The 21,466-nt window shown below is 43.1% G+C and overlaps 1 long non-coding RNA gene across 1 annotated transcript; it reads left to right on the forward strand.

Annotated features, from left to right (window-relative positions):
• The first annotated feature begins 11,581 nt into the window (after positions 1-11,581).
• On the forward strand, positions 11,582-20,314 carry LOC139381573 (uncharacterized). The gene is made up of 3 exons (XR_011628564.1): positions 11,582-12,010; positions 12,100-12,238; positions 18,486-20,314. It is a non-coding gene; the product is annotated as an uncharacterized lncRNA (long non-coding RNA).
• Positions 20,315-21,466: the final 1,152 nt, after the last annotated feature.

Raw genomic sequence — 21,466 nt, forward strand, 5'->3', positions numbered from 1 at the left:
ATCGCTCCAAGATAGCCTACCTCATCATGCTGATGTCCAGGAGGGCTCTCACCTGGGCTACTGCCGTGTGGGAACACGGAGGGAGGGGTTCATGGGAGAAGTGAGGAAGGTCTTTGATGCCCCATTCTCAGGGCGAGAGGCTTTGGCAGGATTCCCGCAGTGTAGCTGATTATGTGGTTGATTTCCGCACGTTGGCAGCGGAGAGTGCTTGGAATCAAGCGGCAGTGTTTCGGAGGTCAAGGACGAGCTTGCATTCTGGGAGTTACCTACAGAGCTCGATTCCCTCATCGCTTTGACCATCCGTATCGATTGGGTGATTACGGGAACGAAGGAGGGAGAGGAATTTGAATTTCCAAGTCTGGGGCGGCAGGCTAGCCTAGTGGTTAGAGCATTGGACTAGTAACTGAAAGGTTGCAAGTTCAAATCCCTGAGCTGACAAGGTACAAATCTGTTGTTCAGCCCCTGAACAGGCAGTTAACCTACTGTTCCTATGCTGTCATTGAAAATAAGAATTTGTTCTTAACTGACTTGCCAATTTTAATAAAGGAAAACATTTTTACAAATACATGACCATATTGTATAATACAATACGATAAAAAACAAGATATCGATTTATCAATAATGGTTGTTAATGTCGAAAAGGTTTCTGCGGTCTTGCATGGCATTTTCTATTCAAAACTTTGGAAGCCTTCAAAATTCCAGCTGAAATATTACACTTAATAATAATATGATATAATAGGGAAAATGTACACATTATCTGAGGAAATTGCTTTAAAAAGGGGTACAAGACAGGGATTTCCTCTCTCCCCACCTCCTGTTTCCACTGGCAATTGAACCACTTGCAGAAATAATTAGACAGGACCCAAGTTGGATGGGCAGCGCCGCTGCAGAGCTATTTTTGAAGCCACTCCTGCATTGTCTTGGCTGTGTGCTTAGGGTCGTTGTCCTGTTGAAAGGTGAACCTTCTCCCCAGTCTGAGGTCCTGAGCGCTCTAGGGGAGGATTTCGTCAAGGATCTCTCTGTACTTTGTTCCGTTCATCTTTGTCTCGATCCTGACTTGTCTCCCAGTCCCTGTTTCTGAAAAACATCCTCACAGCATGATGTTGCCACCTCCATGCTTCATCGTAGGGATAGAGCCAGGTTTCCTCCAGACTTGACACTTGGTTTTCAGTCAAAGAGTTAGTTTCATCAGACCACAGAAATGTTTCTCATGGTCTGAGTGTACTTTCGGTGCCTTTTTGGCATACTCCAAGTGGGCTGTCAAGGGCCGTGCACTGAGGAGTAGCTTCTGTCTGGCCATTATACCATAAAGGCCTTATTTGTGGAGTGCTGCATAGATGGTTGTCCTTCTGGAAGGTTCTCCCATCTCCACAGAGGAACTCTGGAGCTCTGTCAGAGTGACCATCGTGTACATGATCACCTCCCTGACCAAAGCCATTCTCCCCCAATTGCTCAGTTTGGCCGGACGGACAGCTCGAGAAATGCAGCCATAGAGTTAGAAGTTTAGAAGTGGATGGGCACATTAGACGTTCCCATCCAAGAAGGCTCAAGATCGTTGGTCACAGAAATGAAATGATGTCAAATGATGTTATATCTACAGTAGCTTTGATTGGACTGAATGATGTCAACATCATACAGTGGGACAAAAAAGTATTTAGTCAGACACCAATTGTGCAAGTTCTCCCACTTAAAAAGATGAGAGAGGCCTGTAATTTTCATCATAGGTATACTTCAACTATGACAGACAAAATGAGAAAAAAAAACAGAAAATCACATTGTAGGATTTTTAATGAATTTATTTGCAAATTATGGTGGAAAATAAGTATTTGGTCAATAACAAAAGTTTATCTCAATACTTTGTTATATACCCTTTGTTGGCAATGACAGAGGTCAAACGTTTTCTCTAAGTCTTCACAAGGTTTTCACACACTGTTGCTGGTATTTTGGCTCATTCCTCCATGCAGATCTCCTCTAGAGCAGTGATGTTTTGGGGCTGTTGCTGGGCAACACCGACTTTCAACTCCCTCCAAAGATTTTCTATGGGGTTGAGATCTGGAGACTGGCTAGGCCACTCCAGGACCTTGAAATGCTTCTTTCGAAGCCACCCCTTCGTTGCCAGGGCGGTGTGTTTGGGATCATTGTCATGGTGAAAGACCCAGCCACGTTTCATCTTTAATGCCATTGCTGATGGAAGGAGGTTTTCACTCAAAATCTTACGATACATGGCCCCATTCATTCTTTCCTTTACACGGATCAGTCGTCCTGGTCCCTTTGCAGAAAAACAGCCCCAAAGCATGATGTTTCCACCCCCATGCTTCACAGTAGGTATGGTGTTCTTTGGATGCAACACAGCATTCTTTGTCCTCCAAACACGACGAGTTGAGTTTTTACCAAAAAGTTATATTTTGGTTTCATCTGACCATATGACATTCTCCCAATCTTCTTCTGGATCATCCACATGCTCTCTAGCAAACTTCAGACGGGTCTGGACATGTACTGGCTTAAGCAGGGGGACACGTCTGGCACTGGAGGATTTGAGTCCCTGGCGGCGTAGTGTGTTACTGATGGTAGGCTTTGTAACTTTGGTCCCAGCTTCTGCAGGTCATTCACTAGGTCCCCCCGTGTGGTTCTGGGATTTTTGCTCACGTTCTTGTGATCATTTTGACCCCACGGGGTGAGATCTTGCGTGTTGCCCCAGATCGAGGGAGATTATCAGTGGTCTTGTATGTCTTCCATTTCCTAATAATTGCTCCCACAGTTGATTTCTTCAAACCAAGCTGCTTACCTATTGCAGATTCAGTCTTCCCAGCCTGGTGCAGATCTACAATTTTGTTTCTGTTGTCCTTTGACAGCTCTTTGGTCTTGGCCATAGTGGAGTTTGGAGTGTGACTGTTTGAGGTTGTGGACAGGTGTCTTTTATTCTGATAACAAGTTCAAACAGGTGCCATTAATACAGGTAACGAGTGGAGGACAGAGGAGCCTCTTAAAGAAGAAGTTACAGGTCTGTGAGAGCCAGAAATCTTGCTTGTTTGTAGGTGACCAAATACTTATTTTCTGAAAAAAATAAGCTGCAAATTACAGGCCTCTCTCATCTTTTTAAGTGGGAGAACTTGCACCATTGGTGGCTGACTAAATCCTTTTTTGCCCCACTGTACTTTCAAAATCTTAGCTAGCAGTCATCATCATCATGAATCAAGTCTACAATCTACTGGTAAATCTTGTTTAATCCTTGTCATATGAAGACAAATAATGAAGAGAAAGTATAGATAAAACAAATCGCTGCTCACCGGCCATTGGACATAAACATTACACAACAAGTTGAAATCGCAAATCCAACTATGATTGGTTTGGAAGGAATCAGTGGCTAACTGCAAGCATTGCAAAGCAATCACTAGCCTGCTACTCAGTGGAGTGGGTGTTTGGTCCCAATTCTGGGTTTAAGGTTCTCTTTTCAAAGCTATTTTTTTGTTTGTTTGACGCACCAAGATTTACATGCTAACATCACCACTGTGCATAAGTGATTTCGCTGTAACTTGTAATGATTGAAAATTAAACGTGTATGTTTCTTATTTAGGCCTACACAATGCTTCCTTGCAACACATGGTAGCATTTTAAAAGCAACATAAGCTACACATTGTTGTTCCAAGAAATGATAATTACAGTAATAATAACAATAATTATTATTGTTATTTCTGTTGGAAGTGGTTTTCTCGGATAACCTCTGAATAATATGCAAATTGCAAAGGACTTTTATTTTGATATGGTGAATACGGGATTTTTCTCGTGACGTCACTACTGTGGAGCGCCATAGCCTACTTTCAAATATGCAGGGTGGTTTCGAGAACTGAACCGCGACTGACTATCTGGGCTGAAATTAATTTTAACAGTAGAACAGGTTCTTAGCAACAGCATAAACGCATACCATCTCATTGTGTATGAAATTGTATATCAACGTTGAGTACTGTCATTCTGTACACACATTCATATGAGTGTACACAGGTCAATTTATTTGCGCTGCATGAATGCGTTCCGTCGTGTCTGAGCAAGTCCAACTTCATTCGTTTTGGATCGGGAAGCATTGGCACTATGTGGAGTATTGATGTACACCAGTGGTCACCACCGGGTCTTGATGGGTGGGTATAATTTGTGGAACGTTCCAACAGGAACCTGTTCCAAAAACGTAAAGTACAAGGTTGCCAACAAACAACGCATACAAAGTAGCATGATCAATTTACCGAGCTAACTTAAGTTAGCTGCCGAATAGGCATCAACTCACCACGTAGCTTATTCTTAATGTGTGTCCATAGGCGACCAGAGTGTGGACAGATATTTTTAGGAATGAAAGTGGTGAGTGAAAAACGTAATGATATAGCCCAATAGCCGACCCTACCAGGTATCTTATTCTGCAGCTATACACCCTGTATGTGTTGTTTGTTGGCAACCTTGTTATTTACGTAGTTTTTGGAACAGATTCATGTTGGAACGTTCCACAAAGTATACCCACCCGTCGTGATGAGCTACAGGGGGTGAAGGCTTTTGTTCCTGCCCAACTCTAACACAACCTAATGTTTTGAATCAGGTGTTTTGGTGCTGACTGTACTTCAAGTATCCAGAATGTCCTTATTGTTATTAGACACTGGGCAAATCAGGACACCTCTATTTCAAGATTATTTAAATATCAATATGGGCATTCTCAGGAGTCCATGTGTAACACAAACCTTGAGTATAACCACTTTATATCGCTGTAACAGTGTCTCACCACTTCTCTCTCCGCCTCTGGCAGACATGTTGCCTGTGTTGGTCTATGGGGAGCAGAGCACAACCCTAAGGGGCGTGCAGAGCTGTCGTCTGCATGGGTCTGGGCTGCAGTTATGAGGGGCTACGCTGAACTCCAGGGGCAGCGCCATGGACGCCGTGGTGGAGGGGTTACTCTGTTGGAGAATGACCACCACTACAACTCAGGTCAACACACACCCATGACTAGGGCCTGGAGTCTTTTCTAGCCAGGTCACATGGCCAGAAAAAAACACCAGATAAGGGTCAGATAAGGTAATAGCTCCACTAATTAATCTATATACTTGTATTGACTTGGTGCATGGTTACATGGTAATAGATACACAATAATAACATATGGAATTACCAAATACGTATTAATTTACCTTATATTTTTTGGTAAATACCAGTAGAAACAGTACCATAAAATAAAGTGCTACCAGATTTAACTGGCTATAGTTTCCATCCAATTGGCTACATAACTTCATGCAAATATTATAGCATACGGGTGATATTACATGATATACAGGTATGTTAATTACATTTTAATTGGAGTGTGTGTTTGTGTGTGGGGAAGATGGGCACGGTAGGGGCGGTGGATGCGGAAGGGAACATAGCCTGTGCCATCTTCACTGGCATGCTGAACAAGATGGAGGGCAGGCTGGGGGACACAGCCTGTATCGGTGAGTCATCTGATGTTTTGTCACGAGGTTAAACAGATTAAGAGATGTGTAGAGGAAGTAGGAGAGAGAAAGAGAGGAGTAGCGGGAGAAGAGATAAAGATGGAAGGAAAATAACTAGGGAGAGAGAGACCTGCAGCTTTAACAGTGATCCAGAAAGCGATGTAGTGGTTGGAGCTGAGTTACTTGGTGAACCCTGACCCCCTGGGACGTGGAGGAATGTGTGCTGGTGTGGAGCCACTCACTACCTGCTGGATTAATGTTTCACTATGGAGAATTTTACAGCCAGCAGTCTGAACAACACACACTGCTGCCTCACACTCCTAGACTGCTTCATAAAGGCACAGGCATACAGTACATACACAGCATACTCACACAAACACCCACACTCAAATGCAAAACACATGCACATACGTGTACACACAAACACAGAACGGGCTAAAACATCTATTACTTCAAATGCATTTAATTTAAAATGTGGTTAGTGGAGTTACATGTTGAGAAATTTCTGTCAAGGAACATTCCTCATGTTAATTAGTGATGTTGGTAAATCAATACACTCAGGTCAACAACCAATGATCAGCTACCCAATTCACTAAAATATCCCCATTAACTGACATGGTCTTTAGAAATGAATCACTGTCAAAAGTTTCATAGATCACTAGTAAAACATAAAGTAATGTGTGGGCAAGCTAGAAACCGCTATATACTGTATTGAATGCTGACTGTAGAGTTGGTAACTCACCACAGGTGGTCTGAACCAGGCAGATATAAATATATGGATGTAGATAGAAGAGTCATTTGTAATACAAGTTTGTCCCCACAAGCCAACGCATTCCATACACAACTGTGTGAGCTGAGTGAAGGCATACAAAGGGTAAATAGGCCAGTAAATATATAGATATGCATATAGGCCTTGATCACAACTCTTAAGTTCCATTACATTACACATAAGTCATTGAACGAAGGAATCTTCTGTAAGGGGGAGTTTTGAGAAGAGCCCCGGCTCTCGATCTGAACATTAACACACATCGCTTGAGGTACGGTTTTGGAAGCATAAGGACCTTATCTTTCATATCAGCGAGAAATATATATATATATTTTTTAAATCAAAAGGTTAAATTGATACACACTTTTTTAGGGTTAGTGTTCCCACAGCGGACATATCTCCTTGTTACAGCGCGTGTTTACGGAAGACGGAGGGACCACCTGTGCTAATGAGCTATCTAGGTTGCTCGGAAACACTGTTCAGTAACAGAAGAAGGAAACATTTTGTCACTTTAAAATAATGTTGGCTGCAACTGTGATAAAGCAGGTTAAAACTGTGTACAGTGAGTGTATATTTAGCGTTTGAGAAAATTAATTTGGTGTGATATGTAGGTAAAGGGCTTTGTGTTTCTAGAACCGTACCTCAATTGTGAATCAATTCATGTTTAGATGGGAGTATTTGGCTGCCAGAGCCAGTCTACCACTGATAATAACATACAGTTGAAGTTGGAAGTTGACATACACTTAGGTTGGAGTCATTAAAACTCATTTTTCAACCACTCCACAAATTTCCTGTTATCAAACTATAGTTTTGGCAAGTCGGTTAGGACATCTACTTTGTGCATGACACAAATAATTTTTCCAACAATTATTTACAGACAGATTATTTCACTTATAATTCACTGTATCACAAATCCAGTGGGTCAGAAGTTTAAATACACTAAGTTGACTGTGCCTCTAAACAGCTTGGAAAATTCCATGAAATTATGTCATGGCTTTAGAAGCTTCTGATAGGCTAATTGACATATTTTGAGTCAATTGGATGTGTACCTGTGGATGTATTTCAAGGCCTACCTTCAAACTCAGTGCCTCTTTGCTTGACATCATGGATAAATCAAAAGAAATCAGCCAAGAACTCAGAAAAAAAATTGTAGACCTCCACAAGTCTGGTTCATCTTTGGGAGCAATTTCCAAATGCCTGAAGGTACCATGTTCATCTGTACAAACAATAGTACGCAAGTATAAACCCCATGGGACCACACAGTCATCATACCGCTCAGGAAGGAGACACGTTCTGTCTAGAGATGAATGAACTTTGGTGCGAAAAGTGCAAATCAATCCCAGAATAACAGCAAAGGACCTTGTGAAGATGCTCGAGGAAACAGGTACAAAAGTATCTATATCCACAGTAAAACGAGTCCTATATCGACATAACCTGAAAGGCCGCCTAGCAAGGAAGTCACTGCTCTAAAACCGCCATAAAAAAGTCAGACAACAGTTTGCAACTGCACATGAGGACAAGATTGTACTTTTTGGAGAAATACCCTCTGGTCTGATGAAATGAAAATAGAACTGTTTGGCCATAATGACCATTGTTATGTTTGCAGGAAAAGGGGGAGGCTTGCAAGCTGAAGAACATCATCCTAACAGTGAAGCACAGGGTGGCAGCATCATGTTGTGGGGGTGCTTTGCTGAAGGAGGGACTGGTGCACTTCACAAAATAGATGGCATCATGAGGTAGGAAAATGTTGTGGATATATTGAGGCAACATCTCAAGATATCAGTCAGGAAGTTAAAGCTTCGTCGCAAATGGGTCTTCCAAATGGACAATGACCCCAAGCATACTTCCAAAGTTGTGGCAAAATGGCTTAAGGACAACAAAGTCAAGGTATTGGAGTGGCCATCAAAAAGCCCTGACCTCAATCCTATATAAAATGTGTGGGCAGAACTGAAAAAGTGTGTGTGAGCAAGGAGGCCTACAAACCTGACTCAGTTACACCAGCTCTGTCAGGAGGATTGGGGCAAAATGTACCCAACTTATTGTGGAAAGCTTGTGGAAGGCTACCCGAAACGTTTAACCCAAGTTAAGCAATTTAAAGGCAATGCTACCAAATTATAATTGAGTGTATGTAAACTTCTGACCCACTGGGAATGTGATGAAAGAAATAAAAGCTGAAATAAATCATTCTCTCTACTATTATTCTGACATTTCACATTCTTAAAATAAGTGGTGATCCTAACTGACCTAAAACAGGGGATTTTTACCAGGATTAAATGTCAGGAATTGTAAAAAAAAAAAAAAAAAAAAAAAACTGAGTTTAAATGTATTTGGCTAAGGTGTATGTAAACCTCTGACTTCAACTGTATAAGATCCTTGGACCTTAAGGACTAAAGGTAGGCTCCTTAAGAGTACATCTTGAGCTGTCTAGACATGCACATGTATAGGCTGACTGACTAATATCTGGACCAGGCAAAGATTACAATAGATGGACCACTGTCTGCAAATTGATGCAGGTTATTCTTAAGCTTACCCAATAAAAATTCACTAAATCACTGATTTGGCACGTCATTGCACACGTTAGACTACAGATCACGAAATATATTGAGACAAATTACAGACAGTAGCCTACAAGTAGCAAAATAGAACTCAATTGATTGAACATGAGATGTATTTCACTATGATTTAATAAATAGGCCTATAACATGGCTGCCCAACCCTCTTCCTGTAGATCTACTGTCCTGTAGGTTTTCAGTCCAACCCTAATTTAACATATCTGATTCAGCTAGTTAAGGTCTTGTTGAGCAGCTAATTAGTAGAATCAGGTATGTTAAATTAAGGTTGGACTGAAAACCCACAGGACGGTACATCTCCAGGAAGAGGGTTGGGCAGTCCTGGCTTACTGTTTATGTTTAAATGCGATCATCTTGGTTTTCATTTTAAGCATATTTTTATACATCACTTGCAAAGACATTCGCAATTTATCAGAGACAGATACATGATGTGATTCTATGTTTAGTGGACATCTTCGCCCGATACGGATGAAAATATCCTCAAATTAAAGCTGACAGTCTGCACTTGAACCTCAGTCATTGTATAATTTCAAATCCAAAGTGATGGAGTACAGCGCCAAAAACAACAACAATTGTGTCACTGTCTCAATACTTTTATCCTTTTTCTTTCGTAGAAGGACGTGTGTGTGTGTGTGTGTGTGTGTGTGTGTGTGTGTGTGTGTGTGTGTGTGTGTGTGTGTGTGTGTGTGTGTGTGTGTGTGTGTGTGTGTGTGTGTGTGCGTGCCAGGATGTGGGGGTTATGCTGATAACAAGGTGGGAGCAGTGTCCCCCACAGGATATGGAGAAGCCATCATGAAGGTCACACATCCAAACTCATGGCTAAACTCATCCTGTTCCACATGGTAACTAGGTAACTATCTCCCTCACATACAAACACACAGTGTCACACATACGCACATATGATTTATGACAGAGTGATAAACTGAAGCCAGTAATGTTGCATTGGGCTAAACATCCATTCCTTCATTTGTCCATTTATACTTTCATCCATGCACGAATTCATCCATCGCTCTCCGCGGTGTGTGTACCCTGCAGGACAAGTGAGGAGGCAGCAGCAGACGAGGCCCCGGCCTATATGAAGGAGAGTGGTTGGTCTGGGTGAAGTGGTGCTGGACCCCCATGGTTGATGGTCCGGTCGCTCCAACAGCCTGCAGATGGCCTGTACACCGGAGAACACTTCACAAAGAATATAGACGACCCCCCACTAAAACACACACACACACACACACACAAAACACTATGGCTTGTAGTGGAGAATAATACATCATTATACATAAAACAAAATAACAGAGTATAGATGACTGACACTAACACACACACATGGAAAGAGAGAGAGAGAGAGAGCGAGGGAGGAAGGCATGGAAAGAGCATAGACGAGCCTAGAAGACACACTCAGACACAAAAACAACTGATAGACTGCACTGAATTGACATTTTTCGGTCCCATAGACTCTTACCATAACTGTCTTTAGCAATCCGTATAATTGAAATGTTTTCTAATCCTCAAATCAATGCTCATATTTAGAGCCAGTATTTGGAAAGTGTTGATGGAATGTAATTATAGGAATTCAGGAATAAAGCTTGTTTTTAAAACAAACATAGGCTATCATTTCAATGTCTCATTTGGAGTCCTTAAAAGTCATGCTGGTTCATGGCATGCATAAATACTAGCAGATTTACGGACAAAGTTACGTATGGATTGTCCCTTTCACCTTGCACGTGTTGTGGCCGACTGGCAAAGGTCATGTACAGCTCGGATTACGCCACTAGATGGCGCAGAATATAAAGCTTGTCACTAAAAAGCAATTTGCTTTAGTTGGTTTCAATTGTATCTCATCTCAATAGTCTCAATAGTCTCTAAAATGTAAGGGTTTGGAAACTATTCATTGCAATAGTCGAAAGTGGTGTCTTCTTCCAGTCTCCGTTCCTTCCCCTGCACTGATGTTAAAAAAAATAATAATAATCCTGCCTGCTCAAATTAGTATTGGTGATGGAAAGGAGATCAATTATACCATTTATACCATCCCCAAAATGGGTTAGATTTGATTGAGACAGGACATGTGTGGTATAGAGGGATCTGAAGGTGCTTTGGGTGTCACTGCCACTCACTCTGAGACAACCCCCATCTCACATTACTGCTATGAGTACAAACACAGAACCTCTCCTCTGACAGTCAAACCTGCTCTGCTACCCTGCTGGTCTCTCCTGGCAAGGCTGGTTTGTGTCCTAAACATTGTTTTGGAAATATGGGGGAGATGCATGGGCAACTTACAGTTCTGTTCGTCAGTTCTCTCTGTGTGTGCGCCTGCATGCGTGTGTGAAAGTGACCCAGGGCATCAGAGACATAAAAAGGTTATTTCCTGTTCTCCTATTAATCTATAGTATTTGACCCCAAATTACAGACAGTTTATTATGAGGCTACTACTCTAATTTCTTCAGTAGGGCAGTGGGCACATTGGTCATTTAATTTCACAGATTCCATAGGCCAGGTGAAAACTATAGAGGAACACATTGCAGAGGGATGTGTGTGTGTGCGTTTAAGGGAAATTGTCAACTCACCACTAATTCAATGTTGCCTACAGTAAAAGATAACGGATGGAGGTGCTATTCTCGAGCCTTGGAACACCGACGGACAGTTGGAGGTCATGGATGGCAACGGAAGGACGCCCGCAAGGTTACGTTGGCGAACAGGCTATTATTTCCCCTTCGATGCGCACAGTCCGCTCTGCCATTGGTCAGCTCTGCCAGAAAGGGGAGGGACTCGAGTCCAAGAATCTTAATAGAAAAACTCCAGACTGACAGGACGAAAGAAAGGGTGACAGTTCGAAAAAGACGGAGGACAAGGACGTTTTTACCCGGAACCTGTCCCCTCAGAATATTTTGAAATTTTGCAGTTCTGTACATCCACACTTTACAGCCAGATAAGTGTGCTTTTCTGGATAATTTTCTGGTGTTATTGTGAACTTTATCTGAAGACAACTCAATTGCCTCGACCGGGAATGTTGTGTCCAGGTAGGCATTGTCAGAGACACAACGGAGACTGATTTTAACGCAGCATGATACCAGCGGTTGTACATTCTTGCAAACACTACAGTACAGCCTACTATCAAGACATATCGGGCTGCCTGTACCGCGAAAGTGGAGAGTTTATTCGTCCCGGACCGGCATAACTTGCCGAACGCTGTTAACTTTTTTCATTTTCGTTGATGAGGTGAAGCGGTAAGTAGCCTAGAGTATGTCCAAAGAAAACGATGATAGTTTTTGGAAGAGCCTCAACCTCACCTATTCCACCTCCTCTGTTTCCTCAGGGATAAAAAATATATACATGGTGCATGTCGGCAGTTCCACTGGGATGCGTCAATTGCATCCCCAAGCAGTTCAATGGCGCTGTAAGGCTCGGAGAAATGCCAGCCATTCATGGCGGGAAGAAAGCGCTTCTATTTCACGGTGCAGACAAGACTATTATTGAATCTTCAGAAGCAAAGGAAATCATGCTTAGAAACATTTTATAAATAAGAATTGATTGTTGAAAACAAAACAAAAAAATCACAATTTATACAGGGATAAATAGCCTTGTGTTCTAGTTAGGCTTATAGCTGACTTTTTATATATTGTTTATTATACCCCCAAGTTATAGATATGGCTCTGGTACTCTTTATTTTACATCTACCTCCAATGTGTCTATATAACACCCTCCTGAAAACACTGACATACATCACAAAGGCATGACATGTTTTTCACCTCTAAATAGTCATAGTTAAACTGTAAGGGTTAGTGGTTTTCTGTAAGGTATTGTAAAGGGAAGCTCTTTGTGTGTGAGAACCTGTTTTGTGTGTTGATCTAAACCCGCCTTCTGTTTGAGGAGGGGTCTCCGGCTCCACTCTTTCCCATGGAGATGATAGGAGCACTTCCTGTCTCTCAGAACAGGCCAGGGCATGGAGTTTATACTGGGCTGGGAGTGTGAGTTAGACATTCTTCTTTCACTGTGGAGACACACACACTCACAAACATGAATGCAAGAGCACAAATGCATATAAGCATATACACATAAACTCTCTGTCTCTCTCTCTCTCGCTCTCTCTCTCTCACACACACACAGTCTTAAATAACTAACCTTTTGGGGACACAATTTAGTCCCATTAACAATCCTATTTTCCCATACCCTAACCTTAACTCCAAAACCTAACCTTAGTCCTAACCCTAAAACTAACCCTAACCCTAAAACTTTCTAACCTTAACTCTAAACCCCCTAGAAATAGCATTTGACCTTGTGGGGACTAACAAAATGGTCCAATTTTTGTTAGTTTACTATTCTTGTTGGGACCTCTGGACCCCACAAAATATAGTTAAACACATCCACATGCACACGCACTCTTTCACCCATTAAGTTTAGACACTCCACCATGACTGACTGTTAAATTGTTCTCTCTCAAGCTTAGTATTATGTAGGAAATTGTTCTGCTCCACTTGCGTTGGGATCACGGGTGTCAGGACGTTAACCCCTGGCAGACCTTTGAGAGTTAGCCGTGTTAATCAGTGTTCCAGTGTCATGGCTCACCTGTCCTGTTAGCGTTCACGATCGTGCTCGGGAATACCAGCGTTTCAATGAAGTCCCGGCAGAGCCCTGTCCCAAGGTCATCTGACTGCCACCCTGGGGCGTCTCAGAGTTTCTCGGAAAAAGCTTGAATAGAGAAAAGATGACAGGGGGGTTAAGGGGGCAGGGTCTGTGCTATCAGATAGGGTATTGAAACATGTGTCCGAACCAAAGGACTGAGCTAAACACACACATCCCAGGCAGTCTGACAACCACAAGCCTTCATAAGGCTTCAGGAGATTGAAGGTCATAAATCAAATCCCATTTTATTTGTCACATGCTTTGTAAACAGCAGGAGTGGACTAACAGTGAAATGCTTACTTACAGGCCCTTCTCAACAATGCAGAGAAAAAAAATAGATAATAATAACACAATGAATAACTGAGTCGATGTGTATGGATACGAGGTAATTGAGGTAGAGGTGTACATATAGGTCGGGTTAAAGTGACTAGGCAACAGGATAGGAATTAGACAGTAGCAGCAGTGTATGTAAGGAGTCAAAAGAGCAAAAAGAGTCTGTCAGATAGTTGGTAGCAGAGAGAACAGTTGTTGAATTGGGTGGCTGGAGTCTTTGACAATTTTTAGGGCCTTCCATAAGAATTCATAGTTGTGGAATGGGAAGGTCACAAACCTACGTAGGCAAGGAGTGTGGCGGTCATATGACTTCATAAGCTAGTGTTATGAATGAGGTAATCAGTTGTCATATAGGAGCAGTGTTGAGGTTACTGCAGAGCGGCTATGAGCATGGTTGAGAGTTGTTTATGTTAAAGCAAAAGATGGTGGCCACTGGCCAGAACAATAATCTGCAATGCTAGGTGGTTTGGAGGTTATAAGCCTGGATGTCACAAGTCTGCATAGGCAAAGAGCATGGCTTTTATAATCATGCATAGCTGGGGGCTGTTGAGGTTATTATGTCTAGGTCTTCATGCTCCCGAATGTCACAGCGGTCTAAGGCACTGCGTCACAGTGCTAGAGGTGTCACTGCATTCCCTGGTTCGATTCCAGGCTGTATCACAACCGGCTGTGATTGGGAGTCCCATAGCGCGGTGCACAATTGGCCCAGCGTCCTCTGGGTTAGGTTAGGCTGTCATTGTAAATAAGAATTTGTTCTTAACTGACTTGCCTAGTTAAATGTGATAGTCTGTTTGTTGGCCCCCTTTCTCCTCTTGTGAGGTCTGCTACGCTGCAGTGTGTGTGTGTGTGTCTGCCAACAGGCAGGCAAGAGAAATGTGGCTCAGGCGTGATTTTAGGTGGAATGCTTTGATGATTGAGGCCCTTGATCCGAGCAAGATTCAGGGTTCTCCGTCCAGTGTTTGTGTGTCTGTGTTCTACTTTGAGAGTGACCAAGAGCTCACAGAAGCCCAGAGAGAGAGCACTGTAAACTCAGCACCTCTCATTACCAGCTTGTTTGCAGTAAAGTTCTCAGACACACACTGCCTCTCAGTCTGCTACTGTAGAAGCTAACGTTAACCCTTTCTTCACTGTATCCCACGACCTCCTATATCACACTACTCTGTTTACAGTCTTCTGTGGGTGGAGTCATAACCTTGCTGTGACTTTGACACCTTCCACGGAGACAGGGAATGCGCCATAAAAGGGCGGGACCTTTGATACTGTATGCCATGTTAACATTTACAGGTCACACTGCCCTCAGTTCGTGACCAACACATTTACACATTGCATTTGATTTAGGACCCTGAAGGCACCTCATAAGAGACACATGGAATTACAACACATGCATAACACATTACAGACGTGATACTTTTAGCAGGAGAGGTTTTGGACCTATGAGTACAGCGGGAATGGTCCATCTTGAAGAGTGAGGAATGCTACTGTATGGAAATAGAACTGAAAGGCAGTGCTTCCCACCCTTCCCCCCTCTCCCTCCCTCCCTCCCTCCCTCCCTGCCTCCCTCCCTCCCTCCTCCGCTCTGTGTGCTCGCCAGTTGCCAAGTGCTAAGAATCCGGGGAATGTGGGATTGCAGTATTCTGATAAAGTTTGCTTTGTTCCCTCAGTGACCTGAGCACTGGGAGGGAGGCAGGGAGTGTCAGCCTGAGCAGTACCGTGGCACACACACACACACACACACACACACACACACACACACACACACACACACACAGAGATACACACACTCACAGATACACACACTCACAGATACACATGTACTGTATATAGTTTCCAGACACACATACATATGAGTATGACATACACATAGACAGCCACGCATACAGTTACGTACATGTACTGTGTACATTATACAGACAAACACACACCCGACCATGCTAGCGATGGTATCACAGCTGAACAGGAAAACAGACATTCCAAGGACGTTAGCCCAACAGTAACACACTTAAACTGTCCACTCAATGTGAAATAAAGGTAGAGTTGGTTGATATGGTGGAACAGGATTAGGTGGTAGAGCACTTGGAATAAGGTGGGAGGGCTATAGAATGTAGTGATGCATTCCTCACCTTGTCTTTTCACAGCATACACATGTGATTACATGCACAAGCACATGTAGGCACACACACACACTTGTAGAAAACTTTTGAAGAACACTACACACAGCATAGACAGTTACCCCCTACATTAAGAGACAAACCAGTGTCACACAGCAGAGGGTAGGGTTAGGGTGGGTGTGGGGGAGTGTGTATGGTAAACACAGAAATGGCCACTTTGTGATTGCATGGTGGGAGGAGGAGAGGGTTAACAGGGGGAGGCAGGAAGTCAGAGTTTTGGTTGGATGATCAGGGGTGGAAAGGCCACTGGGAGAGAGTTCTACAATGCAGACACACTGCTTTTTGTGTGAATGGGCAATCAGTTTATTTCACTGTGTGTGCGTGTGTGTGTGTGTGTGTGTGTTTGTGTGCCTGTGGGAGTGTGTGTGATGGCTAAACAGAAGCCCTGTGTGGTGTTTACATGGGAAATATGACGCCAGTACATTGTGTGGGGGGCTGCCGTCGTGGAATGTCACATGCTTACAGGACAACAAAGGAAAGGCAGAGAAAACATACCGGAGACCAGTGACCCTATACTGGACTCCAGAGCTGTAGCTACTGAGCCAAGTTTGTTGAAGATTTGGGATTTTTGAAAGGCGCCATGTCAACACCAACTGTTCCAATACAATGACAATGTACTTAGCATGTTGTGGGACCTTTGGTGCTAACATGGCGATAGTAGGCCAAACTGAACGGGAGATATACATATATGGCTATGCTGTATGTTACTAAAGAATAGTTTAACTAATGACGATGTGTGGTTTTAGCAGTGTGCATATACACTCTCCAGGACAACTGGCAGTATGGGCTACTGTAAACATCCTTGACTGAAAGCTGGTGTTTCATATAGGGCTTTCAGTCGGATGTTTGCAGCTGCCAACTGCTATTATCATCACAACTACTATACAGATATTTTTACATAGCGACAACTGTTATAGCCATCACTATTAGGCTTACCGAGTCAACTGTGTCTGCCATAAAAACAAAGAGGCTTACTCTAGCACGCACATAGAGCCAAACAGAGCCGTACGCTAGCTTGAGCAATAAGTCAAACTCCTGCAAGGGCCACATTCCTACTGATTGTCATGCCTCCCTTTTATTTAGAGTCTTAGACCTGTAGTGTGGACTCTAGCCATTCTGTAACATGAATTGATCAATTCAATCCAAATATGTTTAGGGGTGCACACCCTGTTTCAGCACTCCGGACAGCTCTCAGTTTTACAGGCCATCCCAGGGGAGCAAACCCACAGTGATTACAAATATGGATGAGTCTCAATTCTCTTAGTTCAGTTAGATGGTTTTCTTACTGTGTCTCCTTTCCCTCATGACCACTGAAAAGTGAACAAACTGGACACACACACACACACACACACACTCTGCTACTTTTCCTTATGCTGTGTGTCTGTTAGCACCATCTCTGATGACTGTGCCCAAAGGAGTTCAGAATAAGAGAGTGGGAGAAAGGGAGAGGGAGGATAGGAAATGACTGCGAGGCTCTGTTCAGGCCAGTTGATTAACAGTGGCAGGGAGGGGTTACATCCTCAGGAGAGAAGAGAGGCGGGGGGATGACGGAAAGCTGAACACGGGCCAGGGACCCAGGGATCTCAAATGTCAGATAATGCTATTCCGTGGGAGTCGTCTGCTATCTTGTTTTCCTCATCATGGGCTGCATCTCAATAGTTCGAAATTAATTTCCTTGTCTAGGATACTACCTTTATCTACTGCCCTTTCTGACCACTGACAAGCAACACAGTGGAAACTTGTCATGTCCTTTTACCAAACAGTGTTCTTGAAGGAAAGGGGACAAGGAAAGTACGCTGTTAAGGAGTATTGGTATGCGGTCCTGTAAAGTTTATGATTAGGGTAATCTTATCCTTGATCTGTGGGTAAGAGTGAGTTCTAACTTCTGACCAATGACCTCTCCGGGCTTCAGTCAGTGTAAACATCCTACACTCTCAGCGGTGCCCTCTTTCAGCCGGGAGTGGGATGTTTGCGCTACCTGACTCGGGAACGCTCCCGGAATATAGTGGCGTGCTTTCGGAATGCCGGCCGAGGCGAAGCATGAAACGGGGAGGGGTCGCCATCTGATTGGCTGTGACCGGCTGATGTCGGCGCTGGTGGGACAGGACCACCCATCTCACAACAGATGTGTCTAGGCAGGTAGCCTAGTGGTTCAGAGCGTTGGACCAGTAACCTAAAGGTTGCTGGTTTGAATCCCTGAGCTGACTGAAAAATATGAAAATATGCCCTTGAGCAAGGCAAAACTCAAATTGCTCCTGAAAGTTGCTCTGGATAAGAGAGTGCTCAATGACTCAAATGTTAAACAGACACGCTACAGGAAACACGCACACACAGCACACACAGACTTACGTGAATGACGTCATGGCAACAGAGCGCAAGAGGAAGTAGCTATAAATACCTTCAGATGACCCCACAGAGACACACACAGCCCTCTCCATGTCTCACACCCTTCCTCCATGGGATGGGTTAGCTTTAGTGCCCTTGATCTACTGTTATTACTCCTTAACCCCAATGTTATTTTGGGTTTAACTCTGTATTCCTTACTCTTACCCTCTCTCTCCCTCTCTCTTCAATACAGACATCAGAGGAAGAAATACACTAAACGTACGTGGACACCTGCTCATCGAACATCTCATTCCAAAATCATGGTCCCCCCCTTTGCTGCTATAACAGCCTCCACTCTTCTGGGAAGGCTTTCTACTAGATGTTAGAACATTGCTGCGGGGACTTGCTTCCATTCATCCGCAAGCATTATTAAGGTCGGGCACTGATGTTGGGCGATCCCATGGGGTTGAGGTCAGGGCTCTGTGCAGGCAAGTCAAGTTCTTCCTCACCAATCTCGACAAACCATTTCTGTATGGACCTCGCTTTGTGCACGGATGCATTGTCATGCTAAAACAGGGAAGGGCCTTCCGCAAACTATTGCCACAAAGTTAGAAGCACAGAATTGTCTAGAATGTCATTGTATGCTGTAGCGTTAAGATTTCCCTTCACTGGAGCTAAGGGGAATAGCCCGAACCATGAAAAACAGCCCCAGACCATTATTCCTCCTCCACCAAACTTTACAGTTGGCACTATGCTTTCTGGCAGGTAGCGTGATTCATCACTCCAGAGAATGCATTTCCACTGCTCCATAGTCCAATGGTGGCGAGTGTTACACCACTCCAGCCCGACACTTGGCCTTGCGCATGGTGAGCTTAGGCTTGTGTGCAGCTGCTTGGTCATGGAAACCCATTTCATGAAGCTCCCAACAAATAGTTATTATGCTGACGTTGCCTCCAGAGGCAGTTTGGAACTCAGTAGTGAGTGTTTCTACAGAAGACATGATTTTTACGAGCTTCAGCACTCGGAGGTCCCGTTCAGTGAGATTGTGTAGCCTACCACTTAGCAGTTGAGCCATTGTTGCTCCTAGACGTTTCCACTTCACAATAACAGCACATCCTATTGACTGGGGCAGCTCTAGCAGGGCAAAAATGTGACTAACTGACATGTTGAAAAGGAAGGCATCCTATGACGGTTCCACTTTGAAAGCCACTGAGCTCTTCAGTACAGGCCATTCTACTGTCAATGTTTTCCTATTGAGATTTCAAGGCTGTGTGCTCAGTCTTAAACACCTGTCAGCAATGGGTGTGGCTGAAATAGCCGAATGCACTAATTTCAAGGGGTGTCCACATACTTTTGTAGTGTATAAGCTTTGACTTTATTTAGGGTAGAGGGTGTCCTGTCTCCATGGTTTACAATGTTAAAGGCAATGTTGAATATATTGCCTTTCCCTTCAATTCACCAGAAGAGGGCAGGCTAGCCTTGCAGATCACACATTGCGTAGGAAGTGCCATATAATTACAGCATTAAATACTGTATTATCAAAGACAATCTATTATATAGGCAAGGTACTCAAGTGACTGCTCTTACAATGGAAATACATGTCCTCAAAGATGGAATGCAGGTGGGAGGCGAGATCAGGTGGGACAATTCCAACCTGAACTAAGTCGTGCAGGAATTCCACGTGATTCCACTTATATCAGTACATTTGTAGCAGCCTAAACATTACGAAACTGTCTCATATCTGTCTCATAGACCTCCATACAAAACAATCCCCACTTGGTCTTATCACAAGACCATATTTTGGGCAGATTAAATCCTCTCCCTTTGCCTCATCTCTGATATTATTCAGAATACTATAGGATTTATTCCACATTGAACACTGCTTTTCTCCCCTCTTTCCTTTGACTCACCATTGCAGGTTTGAAAAGACTGCAGAGATTTAAGCAGGGTGCGCTCCAGCTATTCAAATAGGGTACAGGTGAAAGTGTTTGTGTTAGTGTGTGTGCTTCGTAAACATAAGTCAAAATATGTTTTTTTTCATATATTATTGAGTATAATTAATAAAGGCTGTTGTGTAATGAATAATGTGTGTGATTGTCTCAATGAGAGTAAAACATTAATGCGTTTGCTATCCTCCTCAAAACTCTTGCGGTACTGTTGGTCTTGAACTGTTAATGGGATTCACATGCTTCCTCTCTATTCCAAAAGTTATATCACTCCTTCTCTCTCTCTCTGCCACAAGGAACTGAAACGTAGAGCAACGTAGAGCTGACCTGGGTATGTCTGCGGTCAATGAAAGAGCTGGCTGACCAACCTGCCTCACACACACATTCAGTGCCTTTAGAAACTACTCACACCATTTGACGTAATGCAAATTTTATTATGTTACAGCCAGAATGAAAATAGATTACATTTAGATTTGTTTTCACTGACCTACAGACAACAGCCCATAATGTCAAAGTGGAATTATGTTTTTCAAATGTTTACAATTTTTTTTTTTTTAATGAAGCTGAAATGTCTTGAGTCAATAAATATTCCGTTTTTTTAATGACTACCTTATCTATGTACCCCACACATACAATTATTTGTAAGGCCATCATTTGAGCAGTGAATTTCAAACACAGATTCAATCACAAAGACCGGGGAGGTTTTCCAGTGCCTCGCAAAGAAGGACAGCTATTTGTAGATGGGTAAAAACATTTTTTTAAAGCAGACATTGAATATCGCTTTGTGCATGGTGAAATTATTATTTACACTTTGGATGGTCTATCAATATATCCAGTCACTACAAAGATACAGGCGTCCTTCCAAACTCAGTTGCCGAAGAGGAAGGAAACCGCTCAGGGATTATCCATAAGGCCAATAGTGATTTTAAAACTGTTACAGTCTTCTTAGGGCTGAGATCCCGCTAACGGGATCGATATGACAACAGCCAGTGAAAGTGCAGGGCGCGAAATTCAAAACAACAGAAATCCCATAATTAAAATTCCTCAAACATAGAAGTATTTCACATCATTTTAAAAATACACTTCTTGTTAATCCCACCACAGTGTCTGATTTCAAATAGGCTTTATGGCGAAAGCACCACAAACGATTATCTTAGGTCAGAGCCAAGTCGCAGAAAAACACAGCCATTTTTCCAGCCAAAGAGAGGAGTCACAAAAATCAGAAGTAGAGATAAAATTAATCACTTTGATGATCTTCATCAGATGACACTCATAGGACGTCATGTTA

The sequence above is a fragment of the Oncorhynchus clarkii genome, chromosome 23 (genome assembly GCF_045791955.1).
Source record: "Oncorhynchus clarkii lewisi isolate Uvic-CL-2024 chromosome 23, UVic_Ocla_1.0, whole genome shotgun sequence".
Taxonomy (NCBI): Eukaryota; Metazoa; Chordata; class Actinopteri; order Salmoniformes; family Salmonidae; genus Oncorhynchus; species Oncorhynchus clarkii.